The sequence below is a fragment of the Lolium rigidum genome, chromosome 5 (assembly GCF_022539505.1).
Source record: "Lolium rigidum isolate FL_2022 chromosome 5, APGP_CSIRO_Lrig_0.1, whole genome shotgun sequence".
Taxonomy (NCBI): Eukaryota; Viridiplantae; Streptophyta; class Magnoliopsida; order Poales; family Poaceae; genus Lolium; species Lolium rigidum.
The window spans coordinates 10,944,699-10,958,475 of NC_061512.1; the positions used below are offsets into that span (position 1 = coordinate 10,944,699).

General features: G+C 49.4%; 1 long non-coding RNA gene across 4 annotated transcripts; it reads left to right on the forward strand.

Annotated features, from left to right (window-relative positions):
- The first annotated feature begins 10,071 nt into the window (after positions 1-10,071).
- Positions 10,072-12,294, forward strand: LOC124651634. Of its 4 annotated transcripts, none has more exons than XR_006987469.1 (5): positions 10,072-10,221; positions 11,026-11,123; positions 11,328-11,450; positions 11,541-11,725; positions 12,058-12,294. It is a non-coding gene; the product is annotated as an uncharacterized LOC124651634 (long non-coding RNA). The 4 variants fall into 4 exon arrangements; XR_006987467.1 differs by having other exon boundaries at positions 11,328-11,384; XR_006987468.1 differs by having other exon boundaries at positions 11,328-11,384; positions 11,541-11,654.
- Positions 12,295-13,777: the final 1,483 nt, after the last annotated feature.

The window sequence follows — 13,777 nt, forward strand, 5'->3', positions numbered from 1 at the left end:
TCCGCAGAGCGGCCGGAAGAAGACGAAGAAAGAGGCCGCCGCAAACCAGCTCGCCGAGGAGGAGGCGAAGCGCGCGGAGGACGCCGCGATGGCGGAGGCGATCGCCAGGTCGCTGAAGGACATGGAGGAGGAGAAGCGCGCGGACGACGCCGCACCCGGAGTGGTCCGGCGCGACCGGGAGCGTGAGGAGGCGGAGCAGCAGCGGCGGCCGTCGGATCCGGCTCGGGCGCGTCAAGTCGCCGCTCGCGCCGCCGCACCATCCGCCGCTAGGAACGCCGCGCCCAGGGAGGTGGTGAAGCTCGAGGAGAGCAGTGACGACGGCATGTACCTTCCGTTGCCGCCACGCACCGGCGACGCTGGCCAGGGCACGAGCCGCTGGTACGAGGCTCCGCCGCCCCAGGACAACGCCGGCTCGAGCGACGACGACGACGGCGGCAACTACACGTCCTTCTACCGCCATTTCGGCATGTAGTAGGCCGCTATTTAGTTTAAGTTTAGTTTGCCAATCGCCGAATTCAAATATATGTACGAATTCGGCCTATTTATGCACGAAGTCGCCTCTATATGTTAAATATCATTAAAATTCGCTTATGTTTGAACGAACTCGCCAATTTTGTCTGAATTCGCCGAAGTCCGTTACATCCATCCTGGGCTCGCGGCTGGGAAGATGGGCCTCCCCAGGCCAAATTTTCCTCCAATCCGGACGACAATATCGCCGGATTTGGGCGTGGGGAGCCCAAACGGCTGGAGATGCTCTAAGAGCATCTCCAACAGAAGCTCCAAAAATTAGCGCGCTACCGCGAAAGTCGCCCGCCGGAAGCGCCATTTTGCCGCGCGTGCTCGGGCGGCAAAAGTGCTCCTCCGCCGGAAATGCCATTATGCAGCGCGTTGCTTCGTTTTCGTTCGAAATATAAATCAAACAAAACAAATAAAACACGAAAAATTACGAAATATATTAAAAGTTCGACATTTGAAACTACACTCGGAGCGACATTTGAAACTACACTTGAAACTACACTCTACTCCGACTCCGAGTCCCAGTCGTAGTCCGAGGAGTGCGAGTTCGGAGTCGTCTCCGAAACCGGCATCGAAGTCCACTCGAAGGACGAGGAGGAGGAGAGGATGATGGTGGACGGCCCTGCGCCGTTTTTCTTCTCCTCCTCCTTCCTCGCCGCCTTCCTCGCCGCGGACTCCGCACGGCGCTTGTCGCGGATCGCCTTCTTCTTCGCCTTCGCCGCCGCCTTCTCCTCCTCCTTCTGCGCGTAGAATGCTTCGGTGGCGGCGACATCTTCCGGAAATTGCCGCACCCACTCGAGGTGGAGGGACTCGTCGCGCTCAGCGATGAGTAGGCGCTGTTCCAGCTCCCGGTGGCGGCGGCGCCAGCTGCTCCACCTGCTCCCGCGTCCAGACATCATGAAAGTTCATGGTCAGGTGGGAGCGGCCGAGGCGCTAGCGACGGCGTCGTACGTCCGCGCCGCCTCGTGCGCCGTGTCGAACGTGCCGAGGCGAATCCGCTCCTCGCCGGAACGGATTTCCGCGTTGAAGCGGCTGCTCGGTCGCGCACGAACACCGTGGTAGCCGGAGGTGGGGCGGCGGCGCGGAGGCATCTTCGCGCGGAGGCGGAGCGGTCGACGGCGGATTCGCGGCGGAGAGGTCGGAGGTGGAACAGCGGCGGGAGAGAGAGAGGCGGGGAGAGAGACGGACGCGTGGAAGATTCGGCGGTTGGCCGCGTTCGCGCGTGTCCAGTTTATAGCACGCGCGGCAAGGTTCCCGCGCGGGATAGCGCGAAAGCGCGCGGCGGCAAAAATTATAGCGCGCGTCTTTTTCCCGCCTCCGCTGGAGCTTCGCGCGAGCGCCCACGTGCGGCACGTGGCTTTTACAGCGCCTGTTGGAGATGCTCTAAACGCGTATGTGGGCCTTTTGCGGGTTTGAAGTATTCTTTTTGGGGAAAACAGATACCGCGTACATGTTTGGGCCCGCACAGTATTTGCTTTTTCGATAAGACGGATACATTAATATAAGCAAAATACAAAATACATTTAGCATCTGCAACAGCTCAATACTTTATTAGTAGTACACAGCTAAAAACAAGAAGAAAAAAATCCCGATACTGGGCCCTAGCAACAATAATATATCCACCGTCAAAACAATACCTGAACTTCACGCACTCCAAAAGCGATATCTCCAGGAAGACAACACTGCACAAGCGTCATCATCGTCCAATCAAAAATCTTAAGTTTTCGGAATAATGATTTAACATGGTCATTGTCAGGCACAACCAATTAAGGACAAACCATGGATTTTCACCCTGAAAGGTTAGACTCTGAACTTTACATGTGTTGCCGCTCCCACTTTCATATTGAGACTTTAAACCTATATTGCTAGTCTTTCACTCCGGCCTTTATGATATTCTCCGTCTCTGATTTCACCATGGACCAAAAAGTCACCTGATGGAAAGAAAGAACAGATCTTCGCGCCACTCCCTCCAGAACCAAACATCCAGGATAAAAGCATGGGTGCGCACGACCGAATACCACCCAATCCAACAAACTCCAGGAAAGATGTGCACTATTACATTCGCCAGTGGATCCTTCTGAAACTCAACACTCCGACCAGATCAAAAAGGACAGTTCTTCGGCAGGTCTTCATCTTCGCACAAGAGAAACCCTAGGACCACCACATTTATTCAGGTCATGCCCTAACACCGCCGACCATCCCAGGTCGGCCGAGACAACACCGAAGACACCAGGTGTAGATCGCGAAGTTCGTAGACCCCAAGCCCACCCCTGAGCAACGCCCTAGAGTCCAACAACGGGCCATCCACCGTCGACATCCGAGACCGCGGAGAGGGCAAGGAGAGGACTGACCTACGGTTTGCACCCAATCCGGCTCATCTCACCCCGTACTTCCACCGTCGGAGGCAACCACCACCACCACCCCGCCACCAAGACGCCGCCCAGATCGTTGCGCCTCTAACGAGCCGCTCGTCGCCGCCCCAACAACTTGTGTAGCCATCCCGGTGCTTCTCTCGATGAAAAAATAACGCTCCAAAAATCCAAGCTCAATTTGACTCCGTATAGATCTGTGAAAGTGAAAAATACACAAAACGGAAAATTTCTGTTTTGCAGAGTTATAAACCAAATAAAGGGATCATTGGTAAATTTCCATAATCAATGTAAAACATGGTATTATCATCATATATGTTGCAAATATGTGGAAATTTATTCTAATAAAAGACAAAGTTCATGTATGCATTTTACATGCATCAGGGGCGAAACACCAGGTGCGGAGCGGATCTTCCATGGAGGGCCGAGTGGAGATGCTCTCAAATGTCACATCTTTATGTATTTTGTGAATTCTGACTGACATTTCCTGATTATAAAGCTCCATAAGGAAATATGTGAATTATCAAATCTTAAGCATTGGATAGCTTTTTACTGGCAGTGATGTTTTGGCTTCTTGATGCATATGACCTATTTATTTTTAAATGCATCTTTGATACATCTTGAAATATCAAATCAATCAGACAAAAAATTCGTGTGTATATCTTCACATACTACGTGTGTACAAAGTCTTTCCATAAAATATCGACTTGTTGTTTGGACTGTGTGAAAAGACAAATTTTGGTGCTAAAAATAGGCCTTATTGTGAGATATATTTTGTCATTTTTACATCGACCAGAAAAAATAATGGGTTTTTGTGAAACTATTCGTACGCGCATAGATTTCGAGATGTACATGTGATTATTTTTAACAATTAGAAGTATGTTTTTTGGGCCGGAAACTGAATTAAATTTCAGTTGTTTTCCTAGACTATATTCGACATGTATTAGTCTGGTCCTACAACACTGTATCTGTATTCAATAGGAAGAACACACTTCATTGGTAATATTAGTCTGGTCCTACGCATATTTCAAAGTTATTAAGTTAGCAAACATAGTAGAAAATATATGTTATAAAAGTATATATCATTAAAAACTTCAGATATTGTATTTTCCAGTAATATAATTTTTATAAAATTTATATTATATTTATCAAATTGAAACCAGAGATACGCTCAGGATCTACACAACCAGACGGAGGTAGTAGTCCTTTTTTTTTGACAATCGGAGGTAGTAGTCCTAATTAAGTAGGCCACTTAAATATGGTCTATGTCGAAACCAAAATAGATCCTTGTATATCACTGGCTAATATTTAAACTCAAAAAATATGATATACTGTATTTTCAAAAAACGGAATCACTAGTTCACCAAATCTGCACTCCATGAGAGAACCATACATGGACCCAAAATCTTAGTTTCATATCGCAATTAACTTGTGTAGGCTGGATATATAGCATGCACGCTAGAAATTAACACCTCCCGAACATTTCCATCTATTGATTTCCTCACCAAAAGAAACCTTTTTGCTATGTATACCTATAATTAGATTAGAGGACCCTGAACAATCTCCGTACACCTCTGGTGCATGTTTGACCTGTGTCTCCTCCACCGCCGGCCGCACCGGCCGACCATGGCGACGCCGTGGGGCAGCGATCTCGTTGTCATGTGTATCTTCCTTGCCATAGCGGCGCCGCTCACCACAGCGATCGGCGTGAACTACGGGACCAAGGGTGACAACCTCCCGCCGCCGGCGACGGTGGCGGCTTTCCTGGCGAACCGTACCATCATCGACCGCGTGAAGCTGTTCGACAACAACCCGGACATCGTCCGGGCCTTCGCCGGCACGGGCATCTCGGTCATGGTGACGGCTGCCAACGGCGACATCCCCAGCCTCGCCAGCAAGGAGGGCGCCGCCGCCTGGGTCGCGGCCAACGTGGCGCCCTACTACCCCGCGACGGAGATCTCCCTGGTGGCCGTCGGCAACGAGATCATGGACACGGCCGACCAGAACCTCATCGGCAACCTGGTCCCGGCCATGCGGACGCTCAAGGCGGCGCTGGTCGCCGCGGGCTACCGCCGGATCCGCGTGTCCACGCCGAGCTCACTCGGCATCCTGGTAGACTCCCAGCCGCCGCCGTCCGCGACTCGGTTCCGCGTGGACGTGGACGTCGCCGTACTAAAAGGAAAGGAAATTAAGTCGCGTGCGAGCGGGGATGTTTAATTCCGTCCGTGACGTCACCCACGCACGCTTCGTCGGCTTAATTAGCACGTTTCCGATGCATCCTTAATCACCGTCGACCTTTTTCTTTTCGGGCAACAAAAATAAAATAAAAATCTTCGTCCGGGCCCGCGTCCAAAACTAGCTAGGCTGCTGCATGCGTCACCCATCATTTGTCCACTCCAATCGCAATGCAAATACGTTCGCTTTTTTTTCCTTTCCCCCGAATACATTTCTACCATCCTTTGATGATCCGCGAGCCGGTCTATGCATGTGCCGTCTTCGCCCCGATGCTCCAGTTCCTCCGGCGGACCAGCTCGCCGCTCGTGGTGAACGCGTACCCGTACTTCGGCTACAACTTAGACTCCCAACCGCCGTCCGCGACTCGGTTCCGCGACAGCTGGGACGACGTGGCCGTCTTTCCCCCGATGCTCCGAGTGCCCGACGCGTCGCCGTACTAAAAAAGAAAGGAAAGGAGATTAAGTCGCGTGCGCGCGGGGATCTTTAATTAATTCCGTCCGTGACGTCACCCACGTACGCACCCGGCCGGCGCGCGCGATTCAATTGATTCGTTTCGGTTCCCGGCCCGGCTGTACACGAGCGTTTTATAAAAGTGAATCCTTAATTCGTTGGTTGCACGCACGTTTCCGATGCATCTCGATCACCCTTTTTCTTTTCTTTTCGGGCAAAACAAATATCTAAAACCATCCTTTGAATACATTTCTACTACCATCCTTTGATCCGCGAGCCGGTCTATGCATGTGCCGCTCAGTTTTTTTTCCTCAACGCAATAATAATCCTGATACTAAATATCTAAAACAAAATCAAAAGTCAACAACTATTCTAGACGCATGGCCGAGAGGGCGGCGGCCCCTCCGACGCGTGGCGTCGCAGAAGGTAAAAGGTGTACTGCCTCTGGAGCGATGTTGGTCACAGTCGATCGGCGATGTCTAGCGGCGGCAAATCGACGACGACAGCTGAGGTTGTAGCCGAGGAAGACCAGGTAGGCGTCCGCGATTTGATGATCCTGGCCCGCTTCGATTCCATCGACATGAAGGTTGAGGACGGAGAGGAGGGACGTGAGCCGGCGAGGACCGAGGCCGAATAAGAGATCTTGACTTTTTGTTATTTAGATATTTAGTTTTTTTTTAAATATGCTGATATGTGGGGCCAAGTAATTTCTGCCACATTAGGGTTACATGTGGGACCGGTTTCGTGTCAATTCGTGTTAAGCGTTGGTTTAGTGTCTTTTGCGAAAAGTTTGACAAAAGAACTATTATTTTCGTGTCCATGGTCCGATACAAAAGAACGTGCGCGGCTATTTTAGATGTCTGATATGCATCCTAAACGTTTCTGAGCATATGAGCATAGGTGCCCAAGCTAGTCGGGGCTTGGCTCCGCCACTGGGTGCACTTAGAGCATCTCCAGCCGCGTCCCCCAAAGCAATTTGGGCGCGTCGGACCAAAAAACCGCTCCAGCCGCGTTCCCCAAACCTGAATTTTGTCCGGCGCGTCCCGATACGGTGTCCGGCGCCCCGAGCCCGTCCCCGTCCCACAGGGGACGCTCCGGGCACGCCAGACACAACGAAAAGCGAGGCGGGAAGTGGCGGGGCCGACCCGTCAGCGACACAATTAATTTTAACCTAACTGTCGCCTACCTCGCGACGGAAGTTATTCGCGCGCAGTGACACACGGCGGCATCTTTGCCTTAATGGCGACGGAGGGGCATGCGAGATGTCTCGTCGGTGCTGCGCAGCCTCCACGCGTAGCCGGCGTTCGCACGCCACCGCCCGTTCCCGCGCGATCTTCCCGCCTCTTCTCGCCTGTTCCCGCGCTTTCTTCCCGACGCCGACGTCTATAAAAGGTCTCCGGCTCAATGGTAGCCACCACACCCGCCGGCAACAAACACGGCCCTCGTCGCTCCACCGCCGTCTCCTCGACCACCAGTGGCAATGGCGAACCGGCCCGGCGTTGGCCACTTCCCGCCGTCTCCTCCGCAGCAGGGGAGGGCGGAGGAGGACGCGCGGCTGGAGCGGCGGCGTCTGGCCACCGCCCAACGCAAGGAGAGGAGGCGCGCGCAGGAGGAGCTGCGGCGTAGGGGAGGCGACGACGGGCGGGGCCATCGAACGCACCGCCCGGGCGGTCAGTAATCTAGGTTTAGATGAAATCTAGCCGTTTTCATTCAAACTTTGTAATATATAATCAAAATTGAATGAAAACCTTTATTTTCGTGCACCAATATTCATTTGGGGGAGGTGTTTTGGGGATGCGGCTGGGAAGTGACGTCCGCAAGCGCGCATGAACAACAGCGTCACAGCACGCTACGTCCGGCGCGATTTGGGGGACGCGATTGGAGATGCTCTTAATGTAACCTGACTACCTGAGCGGCAAAAGTACAGCGTGGATCAAATATAGATACTCGTTTCCAAATTGTGTCTATATATGAATGAAACGAACAAACCAGCTATTTATTTGGATTTGGCAGGCACAGGCACGGGACCCTCCTCTTTATGCACGTCCGCTGATATCAGTATGAGCATGCATGTACCGCACGCGCGCGGGGAAGAGGGCAAACACACGAGGAGCAGCAGCACGTGCGATGCGAGGCGTCCTTGGTTGGCTGGGCATGCTCTTTAATTTCTTCAACCCAATTAATTAAACCAGCCAAACCAAACCAAACCAAAAAAATATCGAATACTCACGCGCGTGCACAACACGAGTGATGCACTCGACTCAACCAAAAAATGCGCGTTAATAAGTTAGTTCCATGCAATGCAACCACGATCGATCCCTTAATTAATTCCTGCTACCGAGCCTCCCCTACGTACCTCTGCACTGCCCTACATAGTACATCTTTTTTCTGGATTAATTTGAAGCTCACGGCCGCGCCACGTGAAGCTCACATTTTTCTTGGAGTACAGTACGTGATGATACACGTCTATAATAACCACAACGAGCTGTCTCCAGCTAGTAGCTATCTTCCATCTACGAATCTGACCAAATTAATACTCCCTCCGTTCCTTTCTATAGTGCCTATAGATTTTTAGCATTTGTTTCGGAATATAAGGTTTTAGCTTAGCTTTTTTTCAATTACCCCCTCCCCGTTCAGCTCCCAAATCGTTCAGCTCCCAAAAATATTATGGTAAGTTAGGAAGATATGGATTTCCCAAATTTTACATTGATCTCAAATCGTTTAGCTAGAGGTCTTGTGTACAAAATACTCTTGCGCTAATTTCCGTGCCAAAAACAATAGGCACTATAGAATGGAACAGAGGGAGTACCACTTAACTCGTCCAGAGAAATAGCGGCGCGCGCGTCTCATCGATTCAGCCAACAATCATATCGATTCAAGTAAAAATTAAATACCATGCCACAAAAATTATACCATCGAATTCATATTTAAAAGAAGTATGATTTTTGTGGCATATTTTTTTGTTGACTAAATTTGGAGCCACTTTTTCTTTCGTAAAATGCGTAATTACCACATGAACTGGTATGGAGGGAGTAATCTACTCTCCTCCAGCCCCCATGGGCCATGGTATCCCGTCCCGCCGCCGCTAACCCTCGAGAGTCCTTCTTGTTGGAAAAACAAGAAAAATCAAAAGGAGATGGAGCGGAGATTTGTATCTGTATGCTATATATATTCACACACACAAAATCGACAAAAAGACATGGTTTTGATCGATTTACATAACAACTTTGGACATTAAGGTGTTTGTCATCTATGGAGCGAGAGCTGTTGCGCGGACAAGCACGACGGCGGTGACCAGCTGCTGCTTGCGTCGCTGGTGGTGATATCCGACCCCTTCCACTTGCTGCCACCGCCAACGATGCCTCGTTCGTACATCCTAAGGTAGGTGAGCTGCTCCGTCCGGGGCTCGCACACCTCCATGCTGCCGTCTAGCATGGCGGCCACCACCATCATGGCCGGTCGCATCGGCGCGTCTTGTTTTCGCTTGAGGTTTCTCTTGTCGTGTCGTCTCGATTTGTGTTCGAATCCACATAGCCTATCGACGGGCGGAATTGACATCACACCGATGACCGATGCATGTGTGTCGTGGTCTCGACTCCGCCGCCGTAGTTCCCTAGCCTCGACGAAATTCTCATTCGCTAGATAAAACTCTCTATAAGTTGAAACATGTTGGAAACCCTACATTACTACTAGGTATTGTTTTATGTAGTCCCACGCAAAGTTGGCTGACCATGGTGATGACACCTCCTTTTGGGTCATGTATTGTCTTTCGGCTTCACCGGCGATGCACAATGATGCCACGTATACTTTCACACACTAAACGCCTTTGGATTGTGCTACATGCACTAATTAGTAGTACTATTGTGTTTGGCGTATATATGTGTACCCCTAGATCGAGTTCATCCGGTGGTATATATTCCCGCCTTTGGTGTCGCGAGGTTCCCCACAAATCATGCACCTATCTAGATTATGCTATCAGTTCGGATGGATGGAAGTTTCTCTAGCTAGCAATGGACGTCTTCTCAGCTCGCGTTCGATGGAGGAGCGCATGAAATTTTGAGGTTGATAGAGCGGCGGGGATATTTGGCGGGTGCCACTCACCCCGAATCCCTCCAGCCAATTAGATCACACTAATTGGATTTTCGTGGATCGCCCCATTTGAGCCGTCCATCCATCTGGGCTAAATCAACGGACAGAGAGAGAGAGCCTTAGCTCAGCTCCCGAGGAGTCATCACACTAATTGCGTTGCTGAACCCAACCACCTAAATTAAATTCCCCTAAATCAAATCAGTCTCTCTCTGTTGGATACAAATCAGTCTCTCTCTGTTGGATACAGTACACAGCAAGCCGCCCAACCTCCTCTCCCCGACGGACGCCTCATCGATCTCGCCGCCACCGCCGCCCCTCCCTCCCTCGCCGGCCGCCCTCCACAGCGCCGACCCGACCAACGAAGAGCATGCTCGCGGGGCTCCTGGTGGTGGCCGCCCAAGCAACGGGAACGACAGGGGGGTCGAAGGAGGAAGGCCTGCAGGCGACGGCCCTGACCAGGATGCTGCAGCCGGCCAGCGACCACCTCCCTGACCTTCTCCCCACGCCGGCAACCTTCCTGATTTGACGCCATCCGGCTTCCTCTCCGCCCCGGCCCCGCCAGGTGAGGCATCCTTCAACATCCCGTTGCTATCTAGCATCACCTTGAGTGAAACACTCTTAATTTCTGGGTCTCTACTCACGTCACTTTCCACGGACATCTGCCTCACGTACACATGCGAGGTATTGATCCATCTGCACTTTTAGTTATGCTCCTTCAACAAATTGATTGATTTGGGGACAGATACTGCACAATTGCTTGCCTTGGACACTGGGATATGATCAGTGGACAGCGGGTCGATCTTGCATTTTTCTGCAGGACGTGACTACTTCTCATCATCAGTCTATCTAATTAATTCTTTACCTGATATGCCATGGCAGACCTGGGTCTTTTGGCTAGATGCATAATCCTCATATTAATGAGCCAAGTGTGCAAATGCTGCTCACCGGCCAGAAATGATACGGACATTTAGACGTACATGTATGTACCTCACGACTATAGTTTCGCACCGGTAATCTTGTATCTTCATCAAGTTTTCGTACTGCACATGTATGTATGTCACTCACCCAGTAGTTTATGCGTACTGGTTATGCAAGGGGAAAGGCCTTATTTAGAATAACAGGTTCAGATAAACTTGGATCATTTGACCAGCCATCTCCAACATTAAGAAGAAAAGAAGAAGCACTACAGTTTAGAATTTTAACTTAGCATCGCAGTTCAAGCCTTGCCATGTCCATGAATATCCAATGGCCTTTTCAAAGTGATGATATATTGCATGCGCTCTGTTTTTCTTAAATCTGTGCCTTTTTTTTTTGTTCCCCGTTGAATGGGTTACTTGTCTAACCCCAACGTTTTAACCATGGGCAGTGAGTCCTCTGCTTTTTCCAGACAATTCAATGCCTCGGTTTCTGGCTCGGCGTCGACATTGGTGGTTGTCATGCTTCTGGTTTTTATGGTCTTTATATGTGAGCTCTCCAGCAGCTCCTTATCCATACCTATTATTGTAATTAATTCCTTACTATTCTAGTTGATTGTTTGATCAAACTTCTTGGTCAAGTTCACATGAGTACTTGATATGCTACTGATTTAACTTGATGTCCCATATTTGTTTATGCTATTGTTGAGTTCTGAATATGGAGTGTTCCTTATAGCTGAATAATTGGCAGCAGGTTCAGGAGGACTTCCTCCTCTCGGATGCTGTCGACAAAAATGAGTAAAACGGATAGGTGCATCTCGCTGCCTTTCGATAATAATTTTCTGCTGTTTTGGCTGCCTATGCATTACAATCGCCAGTGAGTGCGATTTAGCTTGTGTTTTTTAATGCTCACTTGTGTTCATGATTCTCTGTGGTGATGAAATGCTGCATTTTCTTTTCTGTGTAGGGCGAATACCCTAGCTACCTTTGTATGGTGGTACAGACCAATGCGGCAGCGATGGCGAGGAACCGCAGCTCCAAGTTCAGGACTACGCCGGAGACAAGAACGACTCATAGTAAGGTGCATCCTGCTGCCTTCTCTGATCAATCCGTGATATTTTGGCAGCCACGCAATTGTTGCTGCACAGAAAGGTTCGAGCTAGTTTCGACCTGACCATTGCTAATTTAGTTTTTGGCTTAGAGTGTTCAGTTGCTATAATGGTGTAACCTCAAGTTCACAACTGTCTTATGACACTGTCTTATAAAGCGGGTTCTACAAATGTCATATTCATATGCTGATGGCCTGATTTTAAATAGCCGAGACATGAGATGTTTGTATTTAAGCTTTGCTGGCATATATTGCAACTCATACAAGTATTGAATTACATTCTATATTGCAATTATAGACCAAACGGAATGGATTGTGTTATTTTTTTCGGTGCTGCTTATGAATCAACACAACTGACAACTTTTATTGCTTTCAGGTTCAGATCATACCAGGGTTGAATAGCACCAAGCTGAGCGTACCAGGAGGCGGTGTTGGAGGGTGGACCAGGACTCCACTTGTGCTTTCAGGTCTCCGATTTTTCTGCATGCATAGGGCTGCTCTTATGATTCCTCTCCTCTCCTTTTCTTTTTGAATGTACAGTCTGTTGTATGCATAGTCTCTGGAAGTATATACAAGATTGCTCAAATATGTATATTTCTGGCTTCTTTGTTCATGGAGAACGGCATCTTAACAAATATTTCTCGACGCTTTGATTAAAAAAGCAGGATCTGGCTTGTGAACAATTGCCAAAAACTACATGTCTTGCTGGCGCTTACTACTTATTTGAGATACCCTTAAAGTCAGTGAGCTGATTGATATCCCAACCATACAGATGAATCATACATTCCAGAAAGAAAGAAACCGATGTGCTTGTGATTGCTTCTCTGGACTGAAACTACTCGTCGAAATAATGGGGTCAATCTTATGAATCTGGTGTCTTTCTGTATCTGTGCATGCGTATATTTTCAGTCATCTGATCTAAATCATGTGTGTCTGCTTAATCTAAGGTGATTTGCACTAAAATGCCTGCGTCCTGCTGGATTATTTTGCAATTAGGCCCTGGACATTTGGAACTTCACAGCCTGAATTACGTTCCAACCAGTCTTCTCCTCCCAACAGCGGTGACGACGAGCTCAGCACCGAGTCTACGGGGTGCGTTCACAAACAAAACAACCCGTGCTCTCCATTGTCGTAATGGATATGCCATTCAAGGACCCGGCGCCATCCGTTGTGCCTATACAGGTTTGTGGCTGCCGCTAGGTACGCAGTTCTTCTCGCCGGTCGCTAACGCCGGCCGACGACGGTATAAAAAACCTCCGCACCAGTGGCTTACACTACACTCTTGTCTTGTGGGTGCCTCTCTTGGAGGTGAGCTGCAAGCACAACGGCTAGCCTTACAGGCAACAAGGATCATATCTCTAAACAAGGAACCTAATTGATAGCCCAAACACAGATGAAGCATGTATTCGAGAAAGAAACCATCGTGATTGCGATTGCATCTCTGACTGAAACTACTTGGCGAGATAACGGAAAGATGATTTGCAAACTAAACCGTATGAAGATCTTAGAAGGTACATGTAGCATCCAATGGTGGTCTCAAACAAACCCTTTGATGTCATCTTATTCACCAATTCTTGACTTCCGCGCAGCAAATAACTCCATCCTCGTGAACCTCCATCGCTATGAATGGCATATCGGCACTCTGACAAGGGAGAGGCATCCGGCGATGTTGTGAGGAGGTTGGAAAACCCCAAGTAGTACATCCAACGGCTGCGACCCCTTGGCTAAATCAGATTTTGTTATCACCAGATTTTGGCTAAATCAGGAGGTGGGTTTTGTTATCACCAGATTTTGGCTAAATCAGGAGGTGGGCCGCGATCAAGATGGGCTTGGAAGATTACATATGAAAGATCTATGAAGCGGCCTCGCACGGAGAAGTTGGGCTAGTTAGCCCGTGTATCTTAGTAGAATAAATTATGTATCGATTTAGAAGTTAGAGTTTATCTCGTGCACGGTTTAGTGCACATCCACATTAGAAAGTCCCTGGACTATAAATATGTACCTAGGGTTTATGGAATAAACAACAACTCACGTTCAACCCCAAAAACAAACCAATCTCGGCGCATCGCCAACTCCTTCGTCTCGAGGGTTTCTAT